This window comes from Macrobrachium nipponense, chromosome 18 (genome assembly GCF_015104395.2).
Source record: "Macrobrachium nipponense isolate FS-2020 chromosome 18, ASM1510439v2, whole genome shotgun sequence".
Taxonomy (NCBI): Eukaryota; Metazoa; Arthropoda; class Malacostraca; order Decapoda; family Palaemonidae; genus Macrobrachium; species Macrobrachium nipponense.
In genome coordinates, this window is record NC_087211.1 from 37,464,458 (window position 1) to 37,486,989 (window position 22,532).

General features: G+C 38.5%; 1 protein-coding gene across 1 annotated transcript in view; it reads right to left on the reverse strand.

Moving 5' to 3' along the window:
* The window catches only part of LOC135196983 (uncharacterized), a 568,012-nt gene that overhangs the window by 178,618 nt on the left and 366,862 nt on the right, over nt 1-22,532 (reverse strand). The gene's annotated exons all lie outside the window — the stretch shown is intronic.

The following is a 22,532-nucleotide window of genomic DNA, read 5'->3' on the forward strand; positions in this document are numbered from 1 at the left end:
GAGAGACTGTAATATATGACCACTTTTTCTTCTTCTGCTTTCGAAGCTTCTCACGTCCTTGGAATTCGTTCCGCATTTCCGAGGTCGCCGGAGCTCGTTTTGAAATAGAGATGGAAAATGAATCGCTATTAATGAATTTTAAGTCTTTTCACGTTCTGGGTTACACTGCTGCTGTGCACGCTCTCTCTCTCTCTCTTTCTCTCTCTCTCTCTCTCTCTCTCTCATGAGTTTTAATGCGAAATAGGTTATCGGAGCTTGTGTGCCACTGAAATACTAAATTTATTAATATTTTTGTATCCGCTTTCGTGAAATATGAATATATATATATATATATATATATATATATATATATATATATATATATATATATATATATATATATATATATAGATATAGATATAGATATATATATATATAATATATATATACATTTATATATATATATATATATATATATATATTATATATAAAGGTTTTTTGCCACGAAGGAAAAAAAATGAAAAGCGAGATAGCCGAGTACTTTCGGTCCTGTTCGGACCCTTTACTGAAGGTAAACTGATTTTACAGAGAACAACATAGTCAAAAGAAGGCTTAAAATCCAAACTGACACTACAAGATTAACAATAAGGGCGATTTTTCTTTTTTTCACTCTACAGAAAGGAGGAGCCGCCTGAGGGTAGCCACACCTTGAAGGATACACGCAGTAAACAAGTGATTCTTCCAGAAAACAGTACATTTTGAAAAAAAACACGGGAGCATATACAATTTAAAATGATGAATTTTACACAAATTTTCCCAAAAAAAAAATAATTTTTGGGGGAAAATTTGTGTAAAATTCATGATATTAAATTGCCTTCAGTAAAGGGTCCGAACAGGACCGAAAGTACTCTGGCTATCTCGCTTTTGTTTTTCATTTTTTTCCTTCGTGGCAAAAAACCTTTATTTATACATAGCATCGCGTTTTATATACTTCGTGATTAAGTTATTCATATATATATATATATATATATATATATATATATATATATATATATATATATATATATACATATACATGCATACACAATATATATATGTATAAATATATTAGTTCTTTTTCTACTTCATAAACCATTAACCTGTCACTGATTCTTCCTTATTCCTTGCTGAGAGAGAATGTGGATCTTCCTCGGACGCCGATACCATTCATTCTCTCTTCCGCCTCCAAACAAAAATACTTTCCCTGTCTCTTCTTACTCTGTTCGTCAGTTCCTTTTCCCTTCTTCCCGTCCCTTGTTTCATCATTCATTTGTTTTTATGACCTTTTTTTTTCCCAACATTTTTTGCTGCTTTTTTTTTTTCTCCCTTTGCTTTGTCCCTCGGCTGTTGATTCTTCCTACTGGGACGCTTCACTCGAAGCTATTCTTACATCTTAAAAGATGTTTTCCTGTAGAGCACCGTTTCCTCTGTGTGTGTGTGTGTGTGTGTGTGTGTGTGTGTGCGCACGCGCGCGTGCGTGTGTAGCCTTGAAGTTACAGTAGTTCCCTTCATAAGTCCAATTGAATACCAAGTACAAAAATGTTAATGAGAGCTCATGATGGAAACATCCCTTCACCCCCCCCCCCTCTCTCTCTCTCTCTCTCTCTCTCTCTCTCGTTGTATTTTCAAATTGATTATGAATTTAGCTATTCAGTAATTCTGTTAGTACCCTCCCTCCCTCCTCCCCCCCCCCCCCCTCTCTCTCTCTCTCTCTCTCTCTCTCTCTGTGGGGAGCTTAGGGTTAGGAACCTATAATTCATGCTGTGCTACTCATGCTGGTATTATTAGTCAAGGTTTTTTTCCACAACCGAATTTTCTCCTTACTCTTATTACATTCATGGTTGATGGAATTTATTCCTTGAAAGTATTTATCGTGTGATTCTAAAGGTTATCTGCAACTTGACTTCGGCCCCTAGCTTTTGTCCCTTTCGTTCCATTTACCGCACCTCCTTTCATATTCTCTTTCTTCTGTCTTCCTTTCCACCCTCTCCTAGCAATTGATTCGTAATGCAATTGCGAGATTTACTTCGTGTTACACCTTTCAAACTTTTTACTGTCAATTTTCGTTTCAGCGCTGAATGACTTCATATGTCCCAGTGCTTGGGCTTTGGCTAAAATTCTATATTAAATTCAGTTCATGATATAGTTCGGCTATGGAATCCAAATCCCCTCACTGGCCATCAATGTATAGACTCTTTAGGCCTTAAAGACTTTCAAAGGTTGCCACAACTAATCTCTACGTTGGCCATAAAATGAAAAGATCAGCAGTGGCCAACAGAACGAAGTCTTTCGCTTTTCACTTGCCATGAAAGTAAAAGGCCCTTAGAACTTATGAGGCCTTCAAAAGTCATGCCATTAATGGCCTTGCAAACAAAGGTTTAAATCTAAAGTCTTTAGTTTTCACATAGCTGAAATCTTTTCGGGACCACTAACATGAAAGCCATTGGCGTTCAACAAACCAAATTAATTTTATGAATGCAAAAATTGCGGTTTTGTGTTCTCGTTGTGAGATTCCTTTAATGGAATTTAAAAACCAGTCATTTAGTTTTCATGTAAACTGGAGCCTTAAATGGCTACGAAAATTAAGGCTTACGTTCACGATACCAAAGACCTTTTATGGCCATTGAACTAAATCCTTTGATGCTCACGCAAACAGATCCCTCTAGTGGCCATGAAACATGTGCCTATGTGACGCCCACAAATCAGTTAGTATGCCCCATTCTGATCTCTTTACTCTACTGCATTTCCTGTCATCTTTAGTCATTTACATTGGTAACCTCCTCCCCTCTCTCTCGTCTCTCTTTTCTATCTCATCTATATAAAACTTCCTTTTCTTTAATCTTCCTTTTCCTCATTATTATTTCTTTTCAGGGTGGTCTTTCTTCTTTTCGTTAGTATCCCTCTTTCTTTTCTTCCTGCCTTCTACTTCTCTCATCTCTACATCCTTGTTTATCTTCCTGTTGGTTATGTACTCATCAAAGTACATCCTCCCTCTTTATTTCCTAATTCCTGTTTTATGTCTTTCACATCGAGATTTTATTATATATTTCTTCAGCAACCTTTACCCTTTGTTTTCTCTCGCAGCTCAAGTATCATGTACTATATTATTACGCACACCGTATTCCGTACTTCTTATTTTATGTTTTCTCAGCATTATTAAGCCTTCTCGTTTTTGTACCAGTATTTTAATCATTTGCTTAATATCCTTCTTCCTTCATTCGTCACCCCCTGATCATTTCCTCTCTCTCTCTCTCTCTCTCTCTCTCTCTCTCTCTCTCTCTCTCTCTCTCTCTCTCTCTCTCTCTCTCTCAAAAAAAAAAAAAAAAAAAAATTATGTATCTGTCTTAAAGCCTTTGTGGTATATAAGCAGTGGATGTTTTTGGGGTTGTATATTTTATAGTATATATATATATATATATATATTATATATTATATATCTATATCTATATATATTAATGTAACTGACCTACCTGGTACTGCCCAGGAAAACTCTAAATAAGAACTGATAAACTCACTCTCTCTCTCTCTCTCTGTTTCTTGTTAAGGTAGTTGCTTCAAATGCATTGTCCAGCGTTTTTGACATTTTATGTTTCACACCCTCTCACCCCCCTTCCTATCCCGGCTGAACTTGGACTCAAAAGGCAACGGGAATGTCACTATGCATCTAAGCGACCGCAAAAACTATGGATTAGACACTAATATATGTCATTTTTGACAATTTATTTTTTCACCCCTTCTCACCCCACCTTCCTATCGGGGCTGAACTTGGACTTAAAGGGCATCTGGAGAGTCTGATTTATCTCAGTGACCTCAAAAACTATGGATTAGATACTAACATCTGTAGTTTTCAGTTATTTTTACGTGTCACCTACTTCTCACCCCAACCACATTGGATGCCATTAATGCCTTGCCCTGCCAGTAGTCTTTTCCAGATATTAAGTCATATGTATACCGAAATGAGGTATGATAAGCTCATAGAATGTATTTACTTACTAAGTCTACAGGCGGCACCTGCCCCATTTTAGGGAAGCCCTTCTCACCCCAACCTCCTTTGGTGTTAGTGATGTCATACCCCCACAACATGGTTGAAATTGCTCAATGTGTCTCAGTTATGCTGGAACATACATACACACACACTTGCAGTTATCCTCTTTCCCACCATTATCTCTACACTAAGGGGTTGGTTGCCTGATGCATCTTCTCCAATGCCTTCTATTAAGGCATCATCAGCTGATTTATTGTTTGGCAAAGGGGGTTTTACGACCGCATGCCCTTGCTGTCATCAGCCACAGTTATTGGCAGTGGGCCTATCCTTTTACTAAAAAGTATGACTGCAAGGGAGCCGCTTTTCTATAAAGCCCCGTCCACACGGTCGAGCTTTGCCCAACGACCTTTGCTCGATGTGACGTCAGAAGCGGGAAATGTCAGAACCTTATCTGCTGTTTTTCCGCTTCTGACGTCACATCGAGCAGAGTTCGACGGTGTGTGAACTTAGTCGCCTCTTACGACACGCACGAACTATGGTGTAGTTAGTATTCTTACACCCTACCACAGGATCATCACACGTGTATGTACGTATACGTATATGTGTGTATGTGTGTTACAGGTATACTGACGTAAATCGTGACGATCTATTTCTTAGCGGAAGGAACATCAGAAATAACATTCCATCCTGCCACCCTCACTCCTCATTAATCCCCTCGAAACTTCGTCAAAGAAAATAACCTAGCCTCTTTATCAAAGCTAACGAGTCCCAATAAGTTCTTTAATTACTCTATCCCTCTTCAAAGTACTCCATCTTGGCGTTCCAACCGCAAAAGACGAAAAAGGAAAACAATCGCTGGAAGAGAGAGAGAGAAAAAAAATGACGAAGATGAAGTAGAATGGGATAAATGACTCAAAAATGGCGAACGAACAGAAGTTCCGACGGGAATATTGCGCCAGGTCCCATATTTCATCTGCTTCTTACTATGGGAGTCCTCTCTCTCTCTCTCTCTCTCTCTCTCTCTCAGTTTTCAACGTTGGCTATATGAAAGTCATGCAGTTCTTATTCACGTTCATTATAGCAGTCAGACTAACTAGTGAAAAATTATTTCTCTCTCTCTCTCTCTCTCTCTCTCTCTCTCTCTCTCTCTCTCTCTCTCTCTACGTCTATTATAGTTGTCAGATTATTGAAAAATTATGTAATGCACAGTAGGCAATACTTGAGGGTTTTTGCAGCGTCCCTTCAGCCCCGAGCTGCGACCTTTTTTAAGCCTTTTACTACATTACTTCCGTTCTAACCGCCTTTCTACCACCGTGCCATCCCACTCTCTCGGATTTATTTCATCTTGTAAATGAAAGAATTTCCTCCTGGTATATTTTAAAAAATGAAAACAAACCATATACTATATTATATATACATATATATATATATATATATATATATATATATATATATATATATATATATATATATATATATATATATATATATATATAGTGATAAAGGGCACAGGGAAATAATCCAGGTAACATATTCAGAGGAAGACGGACAAAAGCCACACATCACTAGGCTGTCTTTTTATTTTGCCAACGACTCATAGTTATGTACAGAATTACATCTTCTGAGCTGCACATAAGAAAAGATAAAAACAATTAAAAGTACAATCTAGGAATTCATTTAGAATATAACAGAGTAAGAATGAAATCGAAATAAAAAATAAAAACACAAACCAACTTAGAGGTGAGACAGATAGGAACTAAGTGGAAGGAAACCGCCACGTATGAACTTAAGCTAGATACAATTGACTCGCAGAAGTACGAGTGTTTAATGATGGTAAAAGTTGTTTATAAACAATGACTCTAGGACTGTTAAACCTTGAGGATTGGCAGTATGACCGATGACACTAAAATCCATGTTCTCAATGTAGGTTTTACATTGTTTTGAATGGTCCCTGATATTGGAGTCCTCTGGGTTTGAGATTCTGCTACCTGTGCGGAAACTGACTCCCCGGTGTGAATCAATGCGCACCTAAAGAAGCCTACTGGTGGATCCCACGTAAATCACTGAATACATTTAGGCAAGTATATTTATAGATGACACCAGAGGAAATATAAGGACACAGCTGATCTTTTATCTTAAGCAAGGAGCCTATAGTAAGAGGAATTTTTTGGAATTAATTGACTGTTATGGCTATTGGATGTTTAGTAATTTAACGGATGGATCCTAGGCAAAAAAAATCATTTGCTTAGGCAAAATAAGTTGTTGCTCAGTTGGGAGCTGCGGCAGGTTTGGGATGGTCTTACAACAGGGAGACCATATGTTAGTGTGGCTGTGATGAAGGGTATCCTGGAAAATTGTCCATGGTAAGGGATGCGGCGACTGTGGGAGTAATTACCAAGCCCCTTTTTTCCTTTTCAACTGGTTACATTAGAAAGAATATTGTATTAAAAGCACAGATAGAAACCAAGAGACCAATCAGAGATAACTCAAGAAAAGGTAAAATTGAAGCACACGTGTGCAAAATGCAGTGTAAATAAGTGGTGCTTAGACTACAAAAAGGCTTGCGCGTCAAAGCTAGGTAGTCTCAGTGTCTGTCTCTCCTGTCAACAACAACAGGAGATAGCTAAACTTAGGTGGGAAGTAGAAGAATTAGCAAAGGAAATAAATGAGTTTACAAAGGCAAACCTCAAAGGCAATAGAAGAAAAGACAGGATCAAAAGGAAATGGAGACATAAGAAGACAAGTGACAAAAAACCTTAAGAGAGGGGAAACAGGAATTGAACAATGACATAATAGAAAATGGAGAGAGTATAGTGAGATTAGAAAACTACAACCAGATGAAAAAACGGAAACAAGCTCCAGACAAGGTACAAAAAAAGAACCTTACAAGGATAAAATGATGAATCAATCAGAGAGCTGTTGGTAGAAGAGTGGCAGCGTCCAGAAAACAGAATTGTCCCCCAAAAGGAATCAACACAACGAATAGATTTGCTGTGCTTTCGGAAACAGAAGAGGAAACAACATCAGTTGGAGAATTCATTAGTAAAAGATCAGGGTGGGGGTTAAATTTTGTGGTCAAAAATAGAAGTAAGAGAAAAGTTCATTTTACCCAGGTGCAGGAGCAAAGCAGATAGCCGAGGCAGTGAAGAAAATCAGGTAAAAATAGAAAACGTCCAATCATATGCATGGAGGAGGAAATGACTTGTTTCTAAAGGATGGAAGAACTGGCCAGACAGGAGATCTTGTGGGCGACCTGGTGAATGTTGTAGAGAACATCTGTGAGAAAACTGATACGGCATTCTTATAGGACTTCTATCCAGAACCAGCGTAAGCCACTACTCCCTTAGCAAGGCAATTGGAATCAATGACAGACTGGAGCTAATATGCTAAGAAAAAAGTGTTAGGTTTGTCAACCTTTGGGACAGATTTATAAGGAATAGAAAACTATATAAAAAGAGATGGAAAACCTCTTGAAACACCTCAGTGAACTGAACATTCAAAGGAAGACGTCGGAAAGCTCCCAGAATCTGGTTAATAATAGAACTGCAGGAAACAGTGAACAGTAATGGGAAACTAATAAAGCCACCAAGGACAAAAGAGAAGATAGAAAAGTCCTTCAGAGTGGTGCAGTTTAATGTGCACAATCTATTCAGAACAAAGTAGATCTCTTCAAAGCATTAGTAGCAAGTGAAGAATTAGAAATAACAGGTATCACAGAAACATGGATTCAAGAGGCAACATGAGACTTCGTAGGAAAGTACCATATAGCTGGATATAAATTGTTAAAAAACGATAGACTCCACAAAAAAGGTGGAGGCATTATGTTATGTCAGGGACCACCTCAGTCCAATAGTGTAAAATTTCAACCATGCAAGAAGTGATTGGCATCAATATAAATAGTTTAGGGAAGAAGATAACTCTGATACCAATGTACAGACCTCCCACCAACTACAAATGTCCGGTGAGGAGCTGTATGGACTACTAGGACTAGAAATAAACAACAAAACAGCATAATAATGGGAGATTTCAATGCATCAGTACACTGGATAGGATGACCTCCACATCAAATGTAGAAGGAAGAGACTTAGATTTTGTAAAAAATGAATTCCTCCACCAATGGGTTGACAACCTACGAGAGGAAACTGTACTAGACATTGTCCTATCAACAGAAGATAACCTAGTGTCTGACCTTTTACTAGGGGCAAATCTAGGCAAAAACGACCATAAAATTATTACATTTCAAATTGATATTCAACATATAAAAGAGAAGAAGATATTAATGAGAGTACACTACCGTCGACAAGACCTAAAAAAAAACTAAAGGAATATGTTAAAAATTTAGGGTACGAAAAGAAAAACACATTCATAGAAAAGTACAGGGAAGCCTTTCTAGAGGAATCACAGAAAAACGCTCTAGATGTATACCATTAAAGCAAATACTAACATATGGCAACCCTCAGCCCTAGTGGTTCAACAGAGAAATTAAAAATAATATAAGAGAAAGAGGCAGATTGTGCAAATCAATGAACCCATACCACAAAACCAGAAGAAACAAGCGGGCATAAAGAACTCTGTAGAATGGTGGACAAATAAATAAGAATACAAAGATGAATGAGGGATAGGAGAGTTGCTCAGTTTGTAAGGAAACCCCAAAAGAATTCTTTGCGCATGTTAATAGTAGGAAACCAATAAAAATAGCATAGGTCCCCAAAGGGACAATAGAGGAAACCTAGTGAACTCAGACTTGGAAAAAGCAGTTACTGAATAAGATTTTTACTAGTGTTTTCACAATTGCAGACACTGCCTCAATCTGGAACCTACTATTAAATATGAGGGGCAGAACTACTGAACAAAATAACTATAGAAAACAAGAGAGTCGTAAGAATAAATGGTGAAGAATTAGAATTAAATGGGGCAGATGTGACAAGCACAGAATTCCTTAGGGTTCTGTCCTTAGCCCTCTCTGGTTTTTGATCAACATTAATGACATTGATGTAGCTTAACTAGGAGGATAGCCAAATTTGCAGATGACACCAAACTAGTATAAATGAAGCAGACCCAGATACAATGGAAGTTTAAGAAATGATCTAGAGAAAATAGGAGAGTTGTCAAAATGATGGTAAAAGCTTTTGACTTGGATAAGTGTAAAGTGTTGCAAATAGAAGAAAACAACCATCATGCCAACTACATACTGCTTGGGAATGACACAAATAGTGTAGAACAAGAAAGGACCTTGTAGTTGTTATTACCTAGCACTTATAATCCACAAAACAGTGCGTAACAGCTGAAAAGAAGGCACAGAACTAGTAGAGTACATAAAGAGGCAGTTCAAATACAGAAACAAGGAAACGGTGCTGCAGCTCTACACATCAATTGTTAAACCTCATCTTGAATATGCAGTATAGTTTTGGTCACCAACACTCAGAAAGGACATACTAGGATTAGAAGGGGTGGCAAGTAAGAGCCAAAAAGTTAATTTCATCCTTCAGGCAAGTAGGTTACCAAAGGCGACTATAGAGCCTGAACATGCATGACTTAGAAACACGACGATTGCGAGGATAACTAAAAGAAACATTCAAAATACTGGAAAAAACATAACAAAAGTAGACAGTAACTTATTTGCGTTAAACGAAAACTAGACAAGAAATAATGGATAGAAACTAGAACTGAAGAGACAAGACAACACATCCCATTGTGGGAACTTCTTCATACACAAGATATGTGACGCATGGAATAAACTGCCACCAGAAGTTGTAAACAGCAACAATGTGGAAGAGTTTAAAAGAAAGCTAGACAAAATCATTAGGACACTGTGGATGAGCAGTAAAACCTGATCCAGAGATGAGTGAGCACACGATGTCTCCTCGGATGGACTAATAAGTATTTTGAGACATCATCATCCTTGTACTCTCTCTCTCTCTCTCTCTCTCTCTCTTTTTACGTCTGTTATAAAAGTCAGACTAGTGAAAAATTATTCTCTCTCTCTCTCTCTCTCTCCTCTCTCTCTCTCTCTCTCTTTTTACGTCAGTTATAAAAGTCAGACTAGTGAAAAATTATTATCTCTCTCTCTCTCTCTCCTCTCTCTCTCTCTGTGGAACCTCCTTATTTCGGTGGCCCCTCCCTTCCCCTCCCCCCTTCCCCTCCCCCCCCCTTCCAAACATTCCATCTACTTGAATTCCATTAAAACTGACTTTTCCGGAGAGGTGGAAAAAAAACTGCCGACAACTCCACTGGCCGAAGGATTCTTTCTTTGAAACTCCAATTTCTCTGAAGTTTTCCTCTTTCTGATTTACTATATTAAACGTCCGGAAATATCAGATGCGAACCTTCGTGGCTTCTTTTTTTTTTATAATAAAAACTACCCGTTCTCTATATGCTTTTTAGTTTTTTATACCATCCCTTCTTCATTAATGTTTCTTTTTTTCCTCATCATTTTCATTGCTGTTTCCATATCTACTGCCATGCTTTATCCATCTTATATTTTTCTGTTTTTTCTTGTTTTCTTCTATTTGTTTCCAGGTAAATATTTTTTTTTTCCGTATTTTCTATTTTAGTCACTTTCACCTGCCAATTCATTATTAATTTTTCTGTTCTGTTGTTTATACAGAATAATCCTTCCTGATTTTGTTTTTTTTCTTACTATCCATCCATTGCACAGTATTCAATTTTTCCCCTTCGGTGTTCTTTATTCTTTAGAAAACTATTGTGCCGGCTTTGTCTATCCGTAGGCAGTTTTTCTGTCCGCCCTCAGATCTTCAGCACTAATGAGGCTTGAGGGCTGCAAAGTGGTATGTTGATTCATCCTCCCTCCATCATCAACCGCATCAAATTGTAGCCCTTTAGCACCAGTAACCTTGTTTTATTGAAGGTTAAAGTTAACCATAATCATGCGTCTGGCACGATTATACGTACAAGCCCACCACCGGGTCTTGGTTGAAGTTTCATTGGCCACTCTTACAGCATTATACCGAGACCAACAAAAGATAAGTCTGTTTTTCGGTGGCCTTAATTATGCGATGTACAGAAACCTCGATTGCGCCGAAGACACTTCGGCGCATATTATACTTGTTTGTAGTGTTTTTTGGATTCCTACGCAATAAGGAAGATTCTTTTTTACCCTTTCCCTTTAGATCCACCGAGAGGCTTGCCTCTTCCGGAGGAGATGGAGCTAGCTCTCTCTCTCTCTCTCTCTCTCTCTCTCTCTCTCTCCGGAATCAATAGTTTATACACATATATATATATGTATTTATATATATATATATATATATATATATATATATATATATATATATATATATATATATATATATATATATATATATTGTGTGACTAGTCCTCCCAATGCACTTGTTAAGACGCTGTCTTCACCAGAGACCTCTGGGCCCTGGGTTCGATTCCCGTTCTAACTGGAATGATTCAGGTGCATTGCATTATTTCCCACTGATTCTCGGTTGACCCAAGCAATGATTTTTGCACCTGGTTAGTTAGGTGACTGGGGTGGTCTGTACCATTGGTGAAGAAAATTGTTGGGGGAGGGATTTCATCCTACATAACTTAGGAGGCTGAAAGTCTTATACCTTTTGGCGCTACCTACTTGGTGGGGAAAGGGTTTGAAAGGTGATTTCAATAAATATAAATATATATATATATATATATATATATATATATATATATATATATATATATATTATATATATTAGTGTGTAGTTATATATACTTAGCAATAAGATTAACCGTTGTGTCTAAAACATGAAAAATGCAACTGAACTTCCCACATCCGACAAGCCGTTATTTATCTTTGTCCTAAAGTAAATGACAGTTGTTAATTAAAGTATATTTGGTTCCGGTTTCACAAATTACTGTGCAATGATTTTGTTGAAGTTCATATCTAGGTGACTGGTTGATCCATTTCAAAACGATTGTTAACGTAGAAGCTAAGAAGTGACACCAAGAGTGCATTCAAAGCATAAATTGGAGTGAGGCCAAGATGTATGAATCTAGGAAGGGGGGTCATTTGTAATCCGACTACATGGTGCACTGTAGAACATTACTTAAGGGTATTTGCAGCGTCCCTTCGGCCCTAGCTGCAACCTCTTTTATTCTTTTTACTGTACCTCCGTTCATATTCTATCTTCCATCTGACTTTTCACCCTCTGTAACAGTTGTTTTGGTGCAGCTGCGAGGTTCTCCTCCTGCTACACCTTTCAAAACTCATTGCAGTCAATTTTCCTTCCAGTGCTGAATGACTTCATAGGTCCAGCGCTTGGTCTTGGGCATAAATTCTATATTCTCTTCTGTTTCTAATCAGTTGTCTAGCAACTTCCATTGATTCCGGCCCCCCAGTTTAGGCAACCAAGGCGTCTGATAATTAGGACCGGAGGACAACGACGCCTTGATCTCTCCCAACATGAAAGATAATTAACCCGATCTCTATCTCATACTCCTGTACATTGTTTTTAAAATCTCGAGTCACCACATTTGACAGCAATCACTTTTGAAGAAGATCATCCGAAATGTATCAATTCTTTTTTACGAACATTTTTGATTTCTCATAATGCTGTTGTTATATTACAATATATATAGATATATATATATATATTATATATATATAGAGAATAATAATATAATATATATATATATGTATATATATATAGTTGTGTGTATGTGTCTGTTTGCACGTGTGCGCGCGCGAGTGTGTTTGTGTAGTGTAGTATGTGCGTGTGTGATATATAAATTATGTAACACCTTCAGAAAAATTCCTTAAATGACAGCCCATTCAGATATCAATGAATCATCTAAAGTGAGAGAGAGAGAGAGAGAGAGAGAGAGAGAGAGAGAGAGAGATGAGCTAGCCGAGCTCATATCGAATCCACAGCACGAAAATAATACCTGTTGGTCTTGACGACGACCAATTGCGGGGTTTCCTTTCCTCCAAGGAGCTGGATTTTTGGAAAAATCCCAGTCAAAAATTCTGTTTATTCCTTCCTGGGGCGACGAGAGAGGAGAGAAAGACGAGAGAGAGAGAGAGAGAGAGAGAGAGAGAGAGGATGACTAAATATTATGTTTGTACAGCCAGCGAAAAGTAAAGTTTGAAAAAGGCCGTGCTTTTTCTCAGGGTGTTGAGAACCTTCCTGTATTATCTCCGGGTCGTCTTGCTACTGCTTTATATTCATTTTTATCGCTTTCTTTTTAGTTTCCTCTCTCCGCCGTCAGATCTTAAAAGCTACTGAGGCTAGAGGGTTGCAAATTGGTATGTTGATCATCCACCCTCCAGTCATCAAACATACCAAATTGCTGCCCTCTAGCCTCGGTAGTTTTTATTATATTTAAAGTTGAAGTTAGCAATGATCGTGCGTATAGGTGCCAACAACACAGGCCACGGATGAAAGTTTCATGCGCCGTGGCTGAGAATTTCATGGGCCGTGACAGAGTTTCATACAGCATTATACGCTGTACAGAAGACTCGATTACGTTGGAGAAAATTCGGAGCGTTTTTTAACTTGTTTTTCTTTGATGTTAATCCAGTTCTGCTCCTTTTCTTATGTTTGTATTTCCTTATTGATTCTGCTGCGTTTGTAACGTTTTGCTAAAAGTTGTAGAGCTAAAATAATTATAATTATTGACTGCTCACGTCTTCATGAACGTAAATTCACACGAAATAAAACACATTTGACATAATTTTACCACTGCTACATTACTAATATTAAATATAATTTTACCATTTCTATTATTAGTATTTGACATAATTTTACCACTACTCCTACTGATATTTGACATAATTTCACCACTACTACTGATATTTGATTTATTTACCAGTACTATTACAGTTATTTGACTAATCATTTTACCACTGCTGTTACTAATATTTGACATAATTTACCACTATTACTACTGATATTGACTTATTTTACCACTACTATTACTGGTATTTCACTTATCATTTTACCACTGCTATTACTAATATTTGACATAATTTTACACTACTATTACTGATATTTGACTTATTTCACTAATAATATTACTGATATTTTACTTCATTTTACCACTGTTATTACTAATATTTGTCTTATCATTTTACCATTGGTGTTGCTAATATTTTGGCATCATTTTAACACTGCTATAACTGATATTTGACTTATAATTTTGCCACTGCTACTACTAATATTTGACATGATTTTTACTACTACTATTACTGTTATTTGACATATCATTTTACACTGCTGTTACAATAATTTGACATAATTTTACTACTACTATTACTGTTATTTGACATATCATTTTACCACTGCTGTTACTAAACTTGACATAATTTTAACACTGTTATTACTAATATTTGACATATTTAACACTGCTATTACTGATGTTTTAATTATCATTTTACCACTGCTATTACTAATATTTGACATATTGTTACCACTGCTATCACTGCTATTTGACTTATCATTTTACCACTGCTATTGCTAATATTTGACATAATTTTACCACTATTATTACTGATATTTGACAGATCATTTAACACTCCTGTTACAGATATTTGACCTATCATTTTACCATTGCTATTACTTATATTTGACATAATTTTGCCGCTGCTATTACTGATATTTGACTTATCATTTTACCACTGTTGTTACTAATATTTGACATAATATTTACCACTGATATTTACTGATAATGACAGATCCTTACCGCTGCCATTACTAACATTCGACATAATTTTACCACTACTATTACTTATATTTGATATATCATTTTACCACTGCTATTACTAATATTTCACATAATTTTACCACTGCTATTACTGATATCAGACATAATTTTACCACTGCTATTACTGATGTTTTACTTATTATTTTACCACAGCTGTGTCTACGACTGCTGCCAAATGCGCTTAGCGCTCAGTTTCCTCTGATCCCCATATTCCCGAGCAAAGGGAAACACTTCCCTTTACGTTTGAAATTCTCTTGTCTATTCCACCAGCTGATGGAAGCATCGGTCAGCGGTCATCCGACCACCGGGTCAGCCACTCACCGCAGGCATACCTTGCACTCGGCTGTCAGGCGCGAGGTCGACTCAGCTTTGGCCAGCAAGGTCACCAAGCCGAGCAGGTCACATGGCAACGACTTGGTAGTCTTGTATTATTATTATTATTATTAATTTTTTTTTTTTTTTGTATTTATAGTGTGGGTTTCTGGGTTGCATCCTGCCTCCTTAGGAGTCCCTATCACTTTTCTTACTATGTGCGCCGTTTTCTAGGATCACACTCATCTGCATGAGTCCTGGAGCTACTTCAGCCTCTAGTTTTTCTAGATTTCTTTTCAGGGATCTTGGGTTCGTGCCTAGTGTTCCTATGATTATGGGTCCACTAGGCACGATCCCAAGACCCCTGAAAAGGAATCTAGAAAGACTAGAGGCTGACGTAGCAAGAAAAGTGATGGACTCCTAAGGAGGCAGGATGCAACCCGGAACCCACACTGTGAAAAACAAAAAAAAAAAATTACTATTATTATTATTATTATTTTTTTTTTTTTTTTTTTTTTTTTTTTTGCTCTATCACAGTCCTCCAATTCGACTGGGTGGTATTTATAGTGTGGGGTTCCGGGTTGCATCCTGCCTCCTTAGGAGTCCATCACTTTTCTTACTATGTGTGCCGTTTCTAGGATCACACTCTTCTGCTTGAGGCCCGGAGCTACTTCAGCCTCTAGTTTCGCTAGATTACTTTTCAAGGATCTTGGGATCGTGCCTAGTGCTCCTATGATTATGGGTACGATTTCCACTGGCATATCCCATATCCTTCTTATTTCTATTTTCAGATCTTGATACCTTATCCATTTTTTTCCCTCTCTTTCTTTCTTCAACTCTGGTGTCCCATGGTATTGCGACATATCAATGAGTGATACTTTCTTCTTTGACTTTGTCAATCAACGTCACGTCTGGTCTGTTTGCACGTATCACCCTATCCGTCCTGATACATAGTCCCAGAGGATCTTTGCGTGATCGTTTTCTATCACTCCCTCAGGTTGGTGCTCATACCACTTATTACTGCAAGGTAGCTGATGTTTCTTGCACAGGCTCCAGTGGAGGGCTTTTGCCACTGAATCATGCCTCTTTTTGTACTGGTTCTGTGCAAGTGCCAGGCATTCGCTTGCTATGTGGTTTATGGTTTCATTTTTCGTATTGCACTTCCTACATATGGGAGAGATGTTATTTCCGTCTATCGTTCTTTAAACATATCTGGTTCTTAGGGCCTGATCTTGTGCCGCTGTTATCATTCCTTCAGTTTCCTTCTTTAGCTCTCCCCTCTGTAGCCATTGCCATGTGTCATCGCTGGCTAGTTCTTTAGTCTGTCTCATGTATTGTCCCGTGCATTGGTTTGTTGTGCCAGTCCTCTGTTCTGTCTGTCATTCTCCTGTCTCTATATTTCTGGGTCTTCGTCTACTTTTATTAGTCTTCTTCCCATGCACTCTTTAGCCACTCGTCTTCACTGGTTTTCAGATATTGCCCCAGTGCTCTGTTCTCGGTGTTGACGCAGTCCTCTATACTTAGTAGTCCTCTCCCTCCTTTCTTTCGTGTTATGTACAGTCTGTCCGTATTTGCTCTTGGGTGTAGTGCTTTGTGTATTGTCATATGTTTCCTGGTTTTCTGATCTATGCTGCGGAGTTCTGCCTTCGTCCATTCCACTATTCCTGCGCTGTATCTGATTACTGGCACTGCCCATATGTTTTATGGCTTTTATCATATTTCCGGCGTTGAGTTTTGACTTGAGTATCGCTTTGAGTCTCTGCATATATTCTTTCCTGATCGTGTCCTTCATCTCTTGGTGTTTTATATCCCCTCCTTCCTTATTTTCCCAGGTATTTGTATCCTGTCTCATCTATGTGTTTGATGTTGCTCCCATCTGGTAGCTTTATCCCTTCAGTTCTCTTTACTTTGCCTTTTTGCATGTTGACTAAGGCGCATTTTTCTATTCCAAACTCCATCCTGATGTCCCCAGATACAATCCTTACAGTCTGGATTAGGGTATCTATTTCCTTGATGCTCTTTACCAGACCAGCTTGATGTCGTCCATGAACATCAGATGGTTGATTCTGTTGCCTCTTTTCTTGAGTTGGTACCCGGCATCTATCTTCTGTAGTACTTTTGTCATGGGAATCATGGCTACTACGAAGAGTAGTGGGGACAGTGAGTCTCCCTGGAAGATCCCTCTCCTGACATTAACCTCTGCTAGTCTTATTCCAGAGCTTGTAAGTATTGTATTCCAGTTGCGCATTGTATTTTTGAGGAAGCTGATGGTGTTTTCCTCAGCCCCATATATTTTCAGGCATTCTATTAGCCATGTGTGTGGTATCATGTCGAAGGCTTTCTTATAGTCTATCCATGCCATGCTTAGGTTTGGTTTTCCTTCTCCTACTGTTCTTCATTACCATTTTGTCTATCAGGAGCTGGTCTTTTGTGCCCCTACACTTCCTTCTGCAGCCTTTCTTTTGTGGGGGATGGTGTTTGTCTCCTCTAGGTAATTGTATAGCCTTTCACTGATGATACCTGTTAGTAACTTCCACATTATTGGTAGGCAGGTGATAGGCCTGTAGTTACTGGCTATATTTCCCTTACTCTTGTCTTTTTGTACTAAGGATGTTTCTTCCTGTGGTCATCCACCTTGGGTGCATGGTGATTTGAGATACAATGCTGGAGTTGTTCTGCTATTCGTGGGTGTAGGGCCTTGAAGTTGTTTTTGAGCCAGTATCCATGGACTTCATTGGGACCTGGGGCTTTCCAGTTTTGGCATTTTCTTTAGTTGGTGTCTGACTGTGTCTGTCGTGATCTCTGTGAATCTTTGTTTTATTCTCCCTGTTTCTTCTTCCTTGACTTCTGGAGCCATGTTGTATGTTTGTTGTGTGATACCGGATTACTCCATATGTTTTCCCAGAGTCTCTTACTTGTTCGGCTTCAGGAATTTCTGGGTCGTTGTCTTTTTGCATGTTGACTAGGCGCATTTTTATATTCCAAACTCCATCCTGATGTCCCCAGATACAATCCTTACAGTTATTATTATTATTATTATTATTATTATTATCTTGCTCTATCACAGTCCTCCAATTCGACTGGGTGGTATTTATAGTGTGGGGTTCCGGGTTGCATCCTGCCTCCTTAGGAGTCCATCACTTTTCTTACTATGTGTGCCGTTTCTAGGATCACACTCTTCTGCATGAGGCCCGGAGCTACTTCAGCCTCTAGTTTTTCCAGATTCCTTTTCAGGATCTTGGGATCGTGCCTAGTGCTCCTATGATTATGGGTACGATTTCCACTGGCATATCCCATATCCTTCTTATTTCTATTTTCAGATCTTGATACTTATCCATTTTTTCCTTCTCCTCTCTTCAACTCTGGTGTCCCATGGTATTGCGACATCAATGAGTGATACTTTCTTCTTGACTTTGTCAATCAACGTCACGTCTGGTCTGTTTGCACGTATCACCCTATCCGTCCCGATACCATAGTACCAGAGGATCTTTGCCTGATCGTTTTCTATCACTCCTTCAGGTTGGTGCTTGTACCACTTATTACTGCAAGGTAGCTGATGTTTCTTGCACAGGCTCCAGTGGAGGGCTTTTGCCACTGAATCATGCCTCTTTTTGTACTGGTTCTGTGCAAGTGCCGGGCATTCACTTGCTATGTGGTTTATGGTTTCATTTTTCGTATTGCACTTCCTACATATGGGAGAGATGTTATTTCCGTCTATCATACTTTGAACATATCTGGTTCTTAGGGCCTGATCTTGTGCCGCTGTGTATCATTCCTTCAGTTTTTCCTTCTTTAGCTCTCCCCTCTGTAGCCATTGCCAATTGTCATCGCTGGCTAGTTCTTTAGTCTGTCTCATGTATTGTCCGTGCATTGGTTTGTTGTGCCAGTCCTCTGTTCTTCTGCTCTCCTGTCTCTGTATATTTCTGGGTTCTTCGTCTACTTTTATTAGTCCTTCTTCCCATACACTCCTTTAGCCACTCGTCTTCACTGGTTTTCAGATTATTTGCCCCAGTGCTCTGTTTTCGATGTTGACGCAGTCCTCTATACTTAGTAGTCCTCTCCCTCCTTCCTTTCGTGTTATGTATAGTCTGTCCGTATTTGCTCTTGGGTGTAGTGCTTTGTGTATTGTCATTTGTTTCCTGGTTTTTCTGATCTATGCTGCGGAGTTCTGCCTTCGTCCATTCCACTATTCCTGCGCTGTATCTGATTACTGGCACTGCCCATATGTTTATGGTTTTATCATATTCCAGGCGTGAGTTTTGACTTGAGTATCGCCTTGAGTCTCTGCATATATTCTTTCCTGATCGTGTCCTTCATCTCTTGGTGTTTTATATCTCCTCCTTCCATTATTCCCAGGTATTTGTATCCTGTCTCATCTATGTGTTTGATGTTGCTCCTCCCATCTGGTAGCATTTTTATCCCTTCACGTTCTCGTTACTTTGCCTTTTTGTATGTTGACTAAGGCGCATTTTTCTATTCCAAACTCCATCCTGATGTCCCCAGATACAATCCTTACAGTCTGGATTAGGGTATCTATTTCCTTGATGCTCTTACCATACAGCTTGATGTCGTCTATGAACATCAGATGGTTGATTCTGTTGCCTCTTTTCTTGAGTTCGTACCCGGCATCCATCTTCTGTAGTACTTTTGTCATGGGAATCATGGCTACTACGAAGAGTAGTGGGGACAGTGAGTCGCCCTGGAAGATCCCATCTGCTAGTCTTATTCCAGAGCTTGTAAGTATTGTATTCCATTTGCGCATTGTATTTTTGAGGAAGCTGATGGTATTTTCCTCTGCCCCATATATTTTCAGGCATTCTATTAGCCATGTGTGTATCATGTCGAAGGCTTTCTTATAGTCTATCCATGCCATGCTTTAGGTTGGTTTTCCCTTCTCCTACTGTTCTTCATTACCATTTTGTCTATCAGGAGCTGGTCTTTTGTGCCCCTACACTTCCTTCTGCAGCCTTTCTGTTGGTGGGGGATTGTGTTTGTCCTCTCTAGGTAGTTATATAGCCTTTCACTGATGATACCTGTTAGTAACTCCCACATTATTGGTAGGCAGGTGATAGGCCTGTAGTTACTGGCTATATTTCCCTTACTCTTGTCTTTTTGTACTAAGGATGTTCTTCCTGTGGTCATCCATTGGGTGCTTGGTGATTTGAGATACAATGCTGGAGTTGTTCTGCTATTCGTGGGTGTTAGGGCCTTGAAGTTTTTGAGCCAGTATCCATGGACTTCATCGGGACCTGGGGCTTTCCAGTTTGGCATTTTCTTTAGTTGGTGTCTGACTGTGTCTGTCGTGATCTCTGTGAATCTTTGTTTTATTCTCCCTGTTTCTTCTTCCTTTACTTCCTGGAGCCATGTTGCATGTTTGTTGTGATACCGGATTGCTCCATATGTTTTCCCAGAGTCTCTTACTTGGTTCGGCTTCAGGAATTTCTGGGTGGTTGTCTTCCCCTCTTAGTTGACTGTATAGTCTTTTTCTGGTTGGTTCCGAATAGTTTGTTCTGTTGGTATCCCTTATTCCTGTTCATGTACCGTTGGATCTTGTGTGCTTTGGCCTTAAGCCTCTGTTTTACATCTTCTATTGTGTTGTTTTAGTCCCCTCTCTTGTACTTTGTATTTCTCGTTGAGTATTCCTCCCTTGTTTTCTTGCTTCTTAGCCTTTTTTTTCTGCCATCTCTTTCAGTTTACTCAAGTCAGATCTCATCACCATGATTTGCTTTTCCAGGTGCCTTTTCCAAGGAGGTTGCTGTTTTGGTTTCTGTTGGGTTGGTTGTGACGGTGGTGTTGGTGTTCGAATCCCCATCAGTTCTGCTACTAATCTTGCTCCTGCATATGTCAAGTTATTTGTTTCTGTGATACTGGTGGTGTGTATTAGCCCATTATTTCATTGACCTCACTTGTTTTCTCCCTTAATTTCTTGGTGTTGTAGGCTTTCATGGAGGGGATCTTTGTTCTCTCTGTATCTGGCTCCATCCATTGTCTAATCTTTTCTACCCATTCCGTCCTCTCTGTTACTTCGTCGGTGTTTTCTTCGTGTGTCGTTGTTTTTGATACCTCATCCTCCCTGTCGTCTTCTGTGGCATCGTCTCTCAGTTCGTCTTCGTGTAATTCGTTGTCGTGTGACATTTCCCTTTCCAGTTCTTCTCTTTCTGTTGGGGAGAGCCAGTTCTTTTTCTTTATGTTCCTTACTTGGTCTGCCAGCCTCTGCTCTGTTTGGGGGGTGTTATTCCTCTCATTCCAGATGTTACCAATCTTCTTCTATATCCTCTCTCCGTCGGGTTGCTTCTGATGTAGCATCTCCATATTTCCTTATTTTCTTCTCTTGTCCATTTCTTCCTTTTTTTTTGCCTCTGTAGCTCCAATCTCAGGCTGTTGATTACTGTCGTTGTGGTGATCAGTTGCTGGATGACGACCTCTAAGTACCTGACCGTCTTCCCCTACAATTGGGTTGAATACCTGGTTGCCGGCGACGAAGCTCCTCTATTGCCAGAGGTTCCATTTACGTCGTTGTCGTTTAATTCTTCATTTCTTTCCTTCCATCATTGCTGAGTTTTGCTATTTAACCCATAGCTGGAACCCTACCCCAATCAGGGATAGGTACTCATTTACAGCTGAGTAGACTGAGGAAATTATGGTAAAGATCCTTTCCCAAGGAATCAACGCCGGAGGAGAGCGGTCACCCATCCAACGACTGACCAGCCCCAATGTTGCTTAACTTGACTTAAGTCTATTGACGACCTAACCCACTCCTCCACGGCGCCACATAATAATAGTATTATTATTATTATTATTATTATTATTATTATTATTATTATTATGATTATTTATATAAATAAATCTGTACAGGGAGCTTTCGGGATTCTGTTCGATTGAAAATGGGAATCGAACAGATTCCCGGAAGCTATCTGTACACATTTATCTTTAAATATATGTACATTTGCATAACTGTGCATTTGTGTCTCTATTTCAAGACTCATGCTAGTATGTGTATTATTATTATTATTATTATATTATTATTATTATTATTATTTAAATATAAATCTGTACAGAGAGCTTTCGGGATTCTGTTCGATTGAAAATGGGAATCGAAACAGATTCCCGGAAGCTATCTGTACACATTTATCTTTAAATATATGTACATTTGCATAACTGTGCATTTGTGTCTCTATTTCAAGACTCATGCTAGTATGTGTATTATTATTATTATTATTATTATTATTATTATTATTATTATTATTATTATTATTGTGTTACAAAGAATGGCTGTGTTTAGCGAATTAATTTTATATGACAAACTATTGTCATATGAAATTAATTCGTTAAGCACAGCCATTCTTTTAACAGAGTATGTTTAAAAGAGGATGTTCCAAGATTATTATTATTATATATTAATATTGCCTTTTTTGCCATGTTATTATATTTAATCCTAGTTCTCGTATATATTATAATCCTAGTTCTCGCTGCTATTTTTTGTCTAGTAATTATTGTGTGTTCTTTGTTT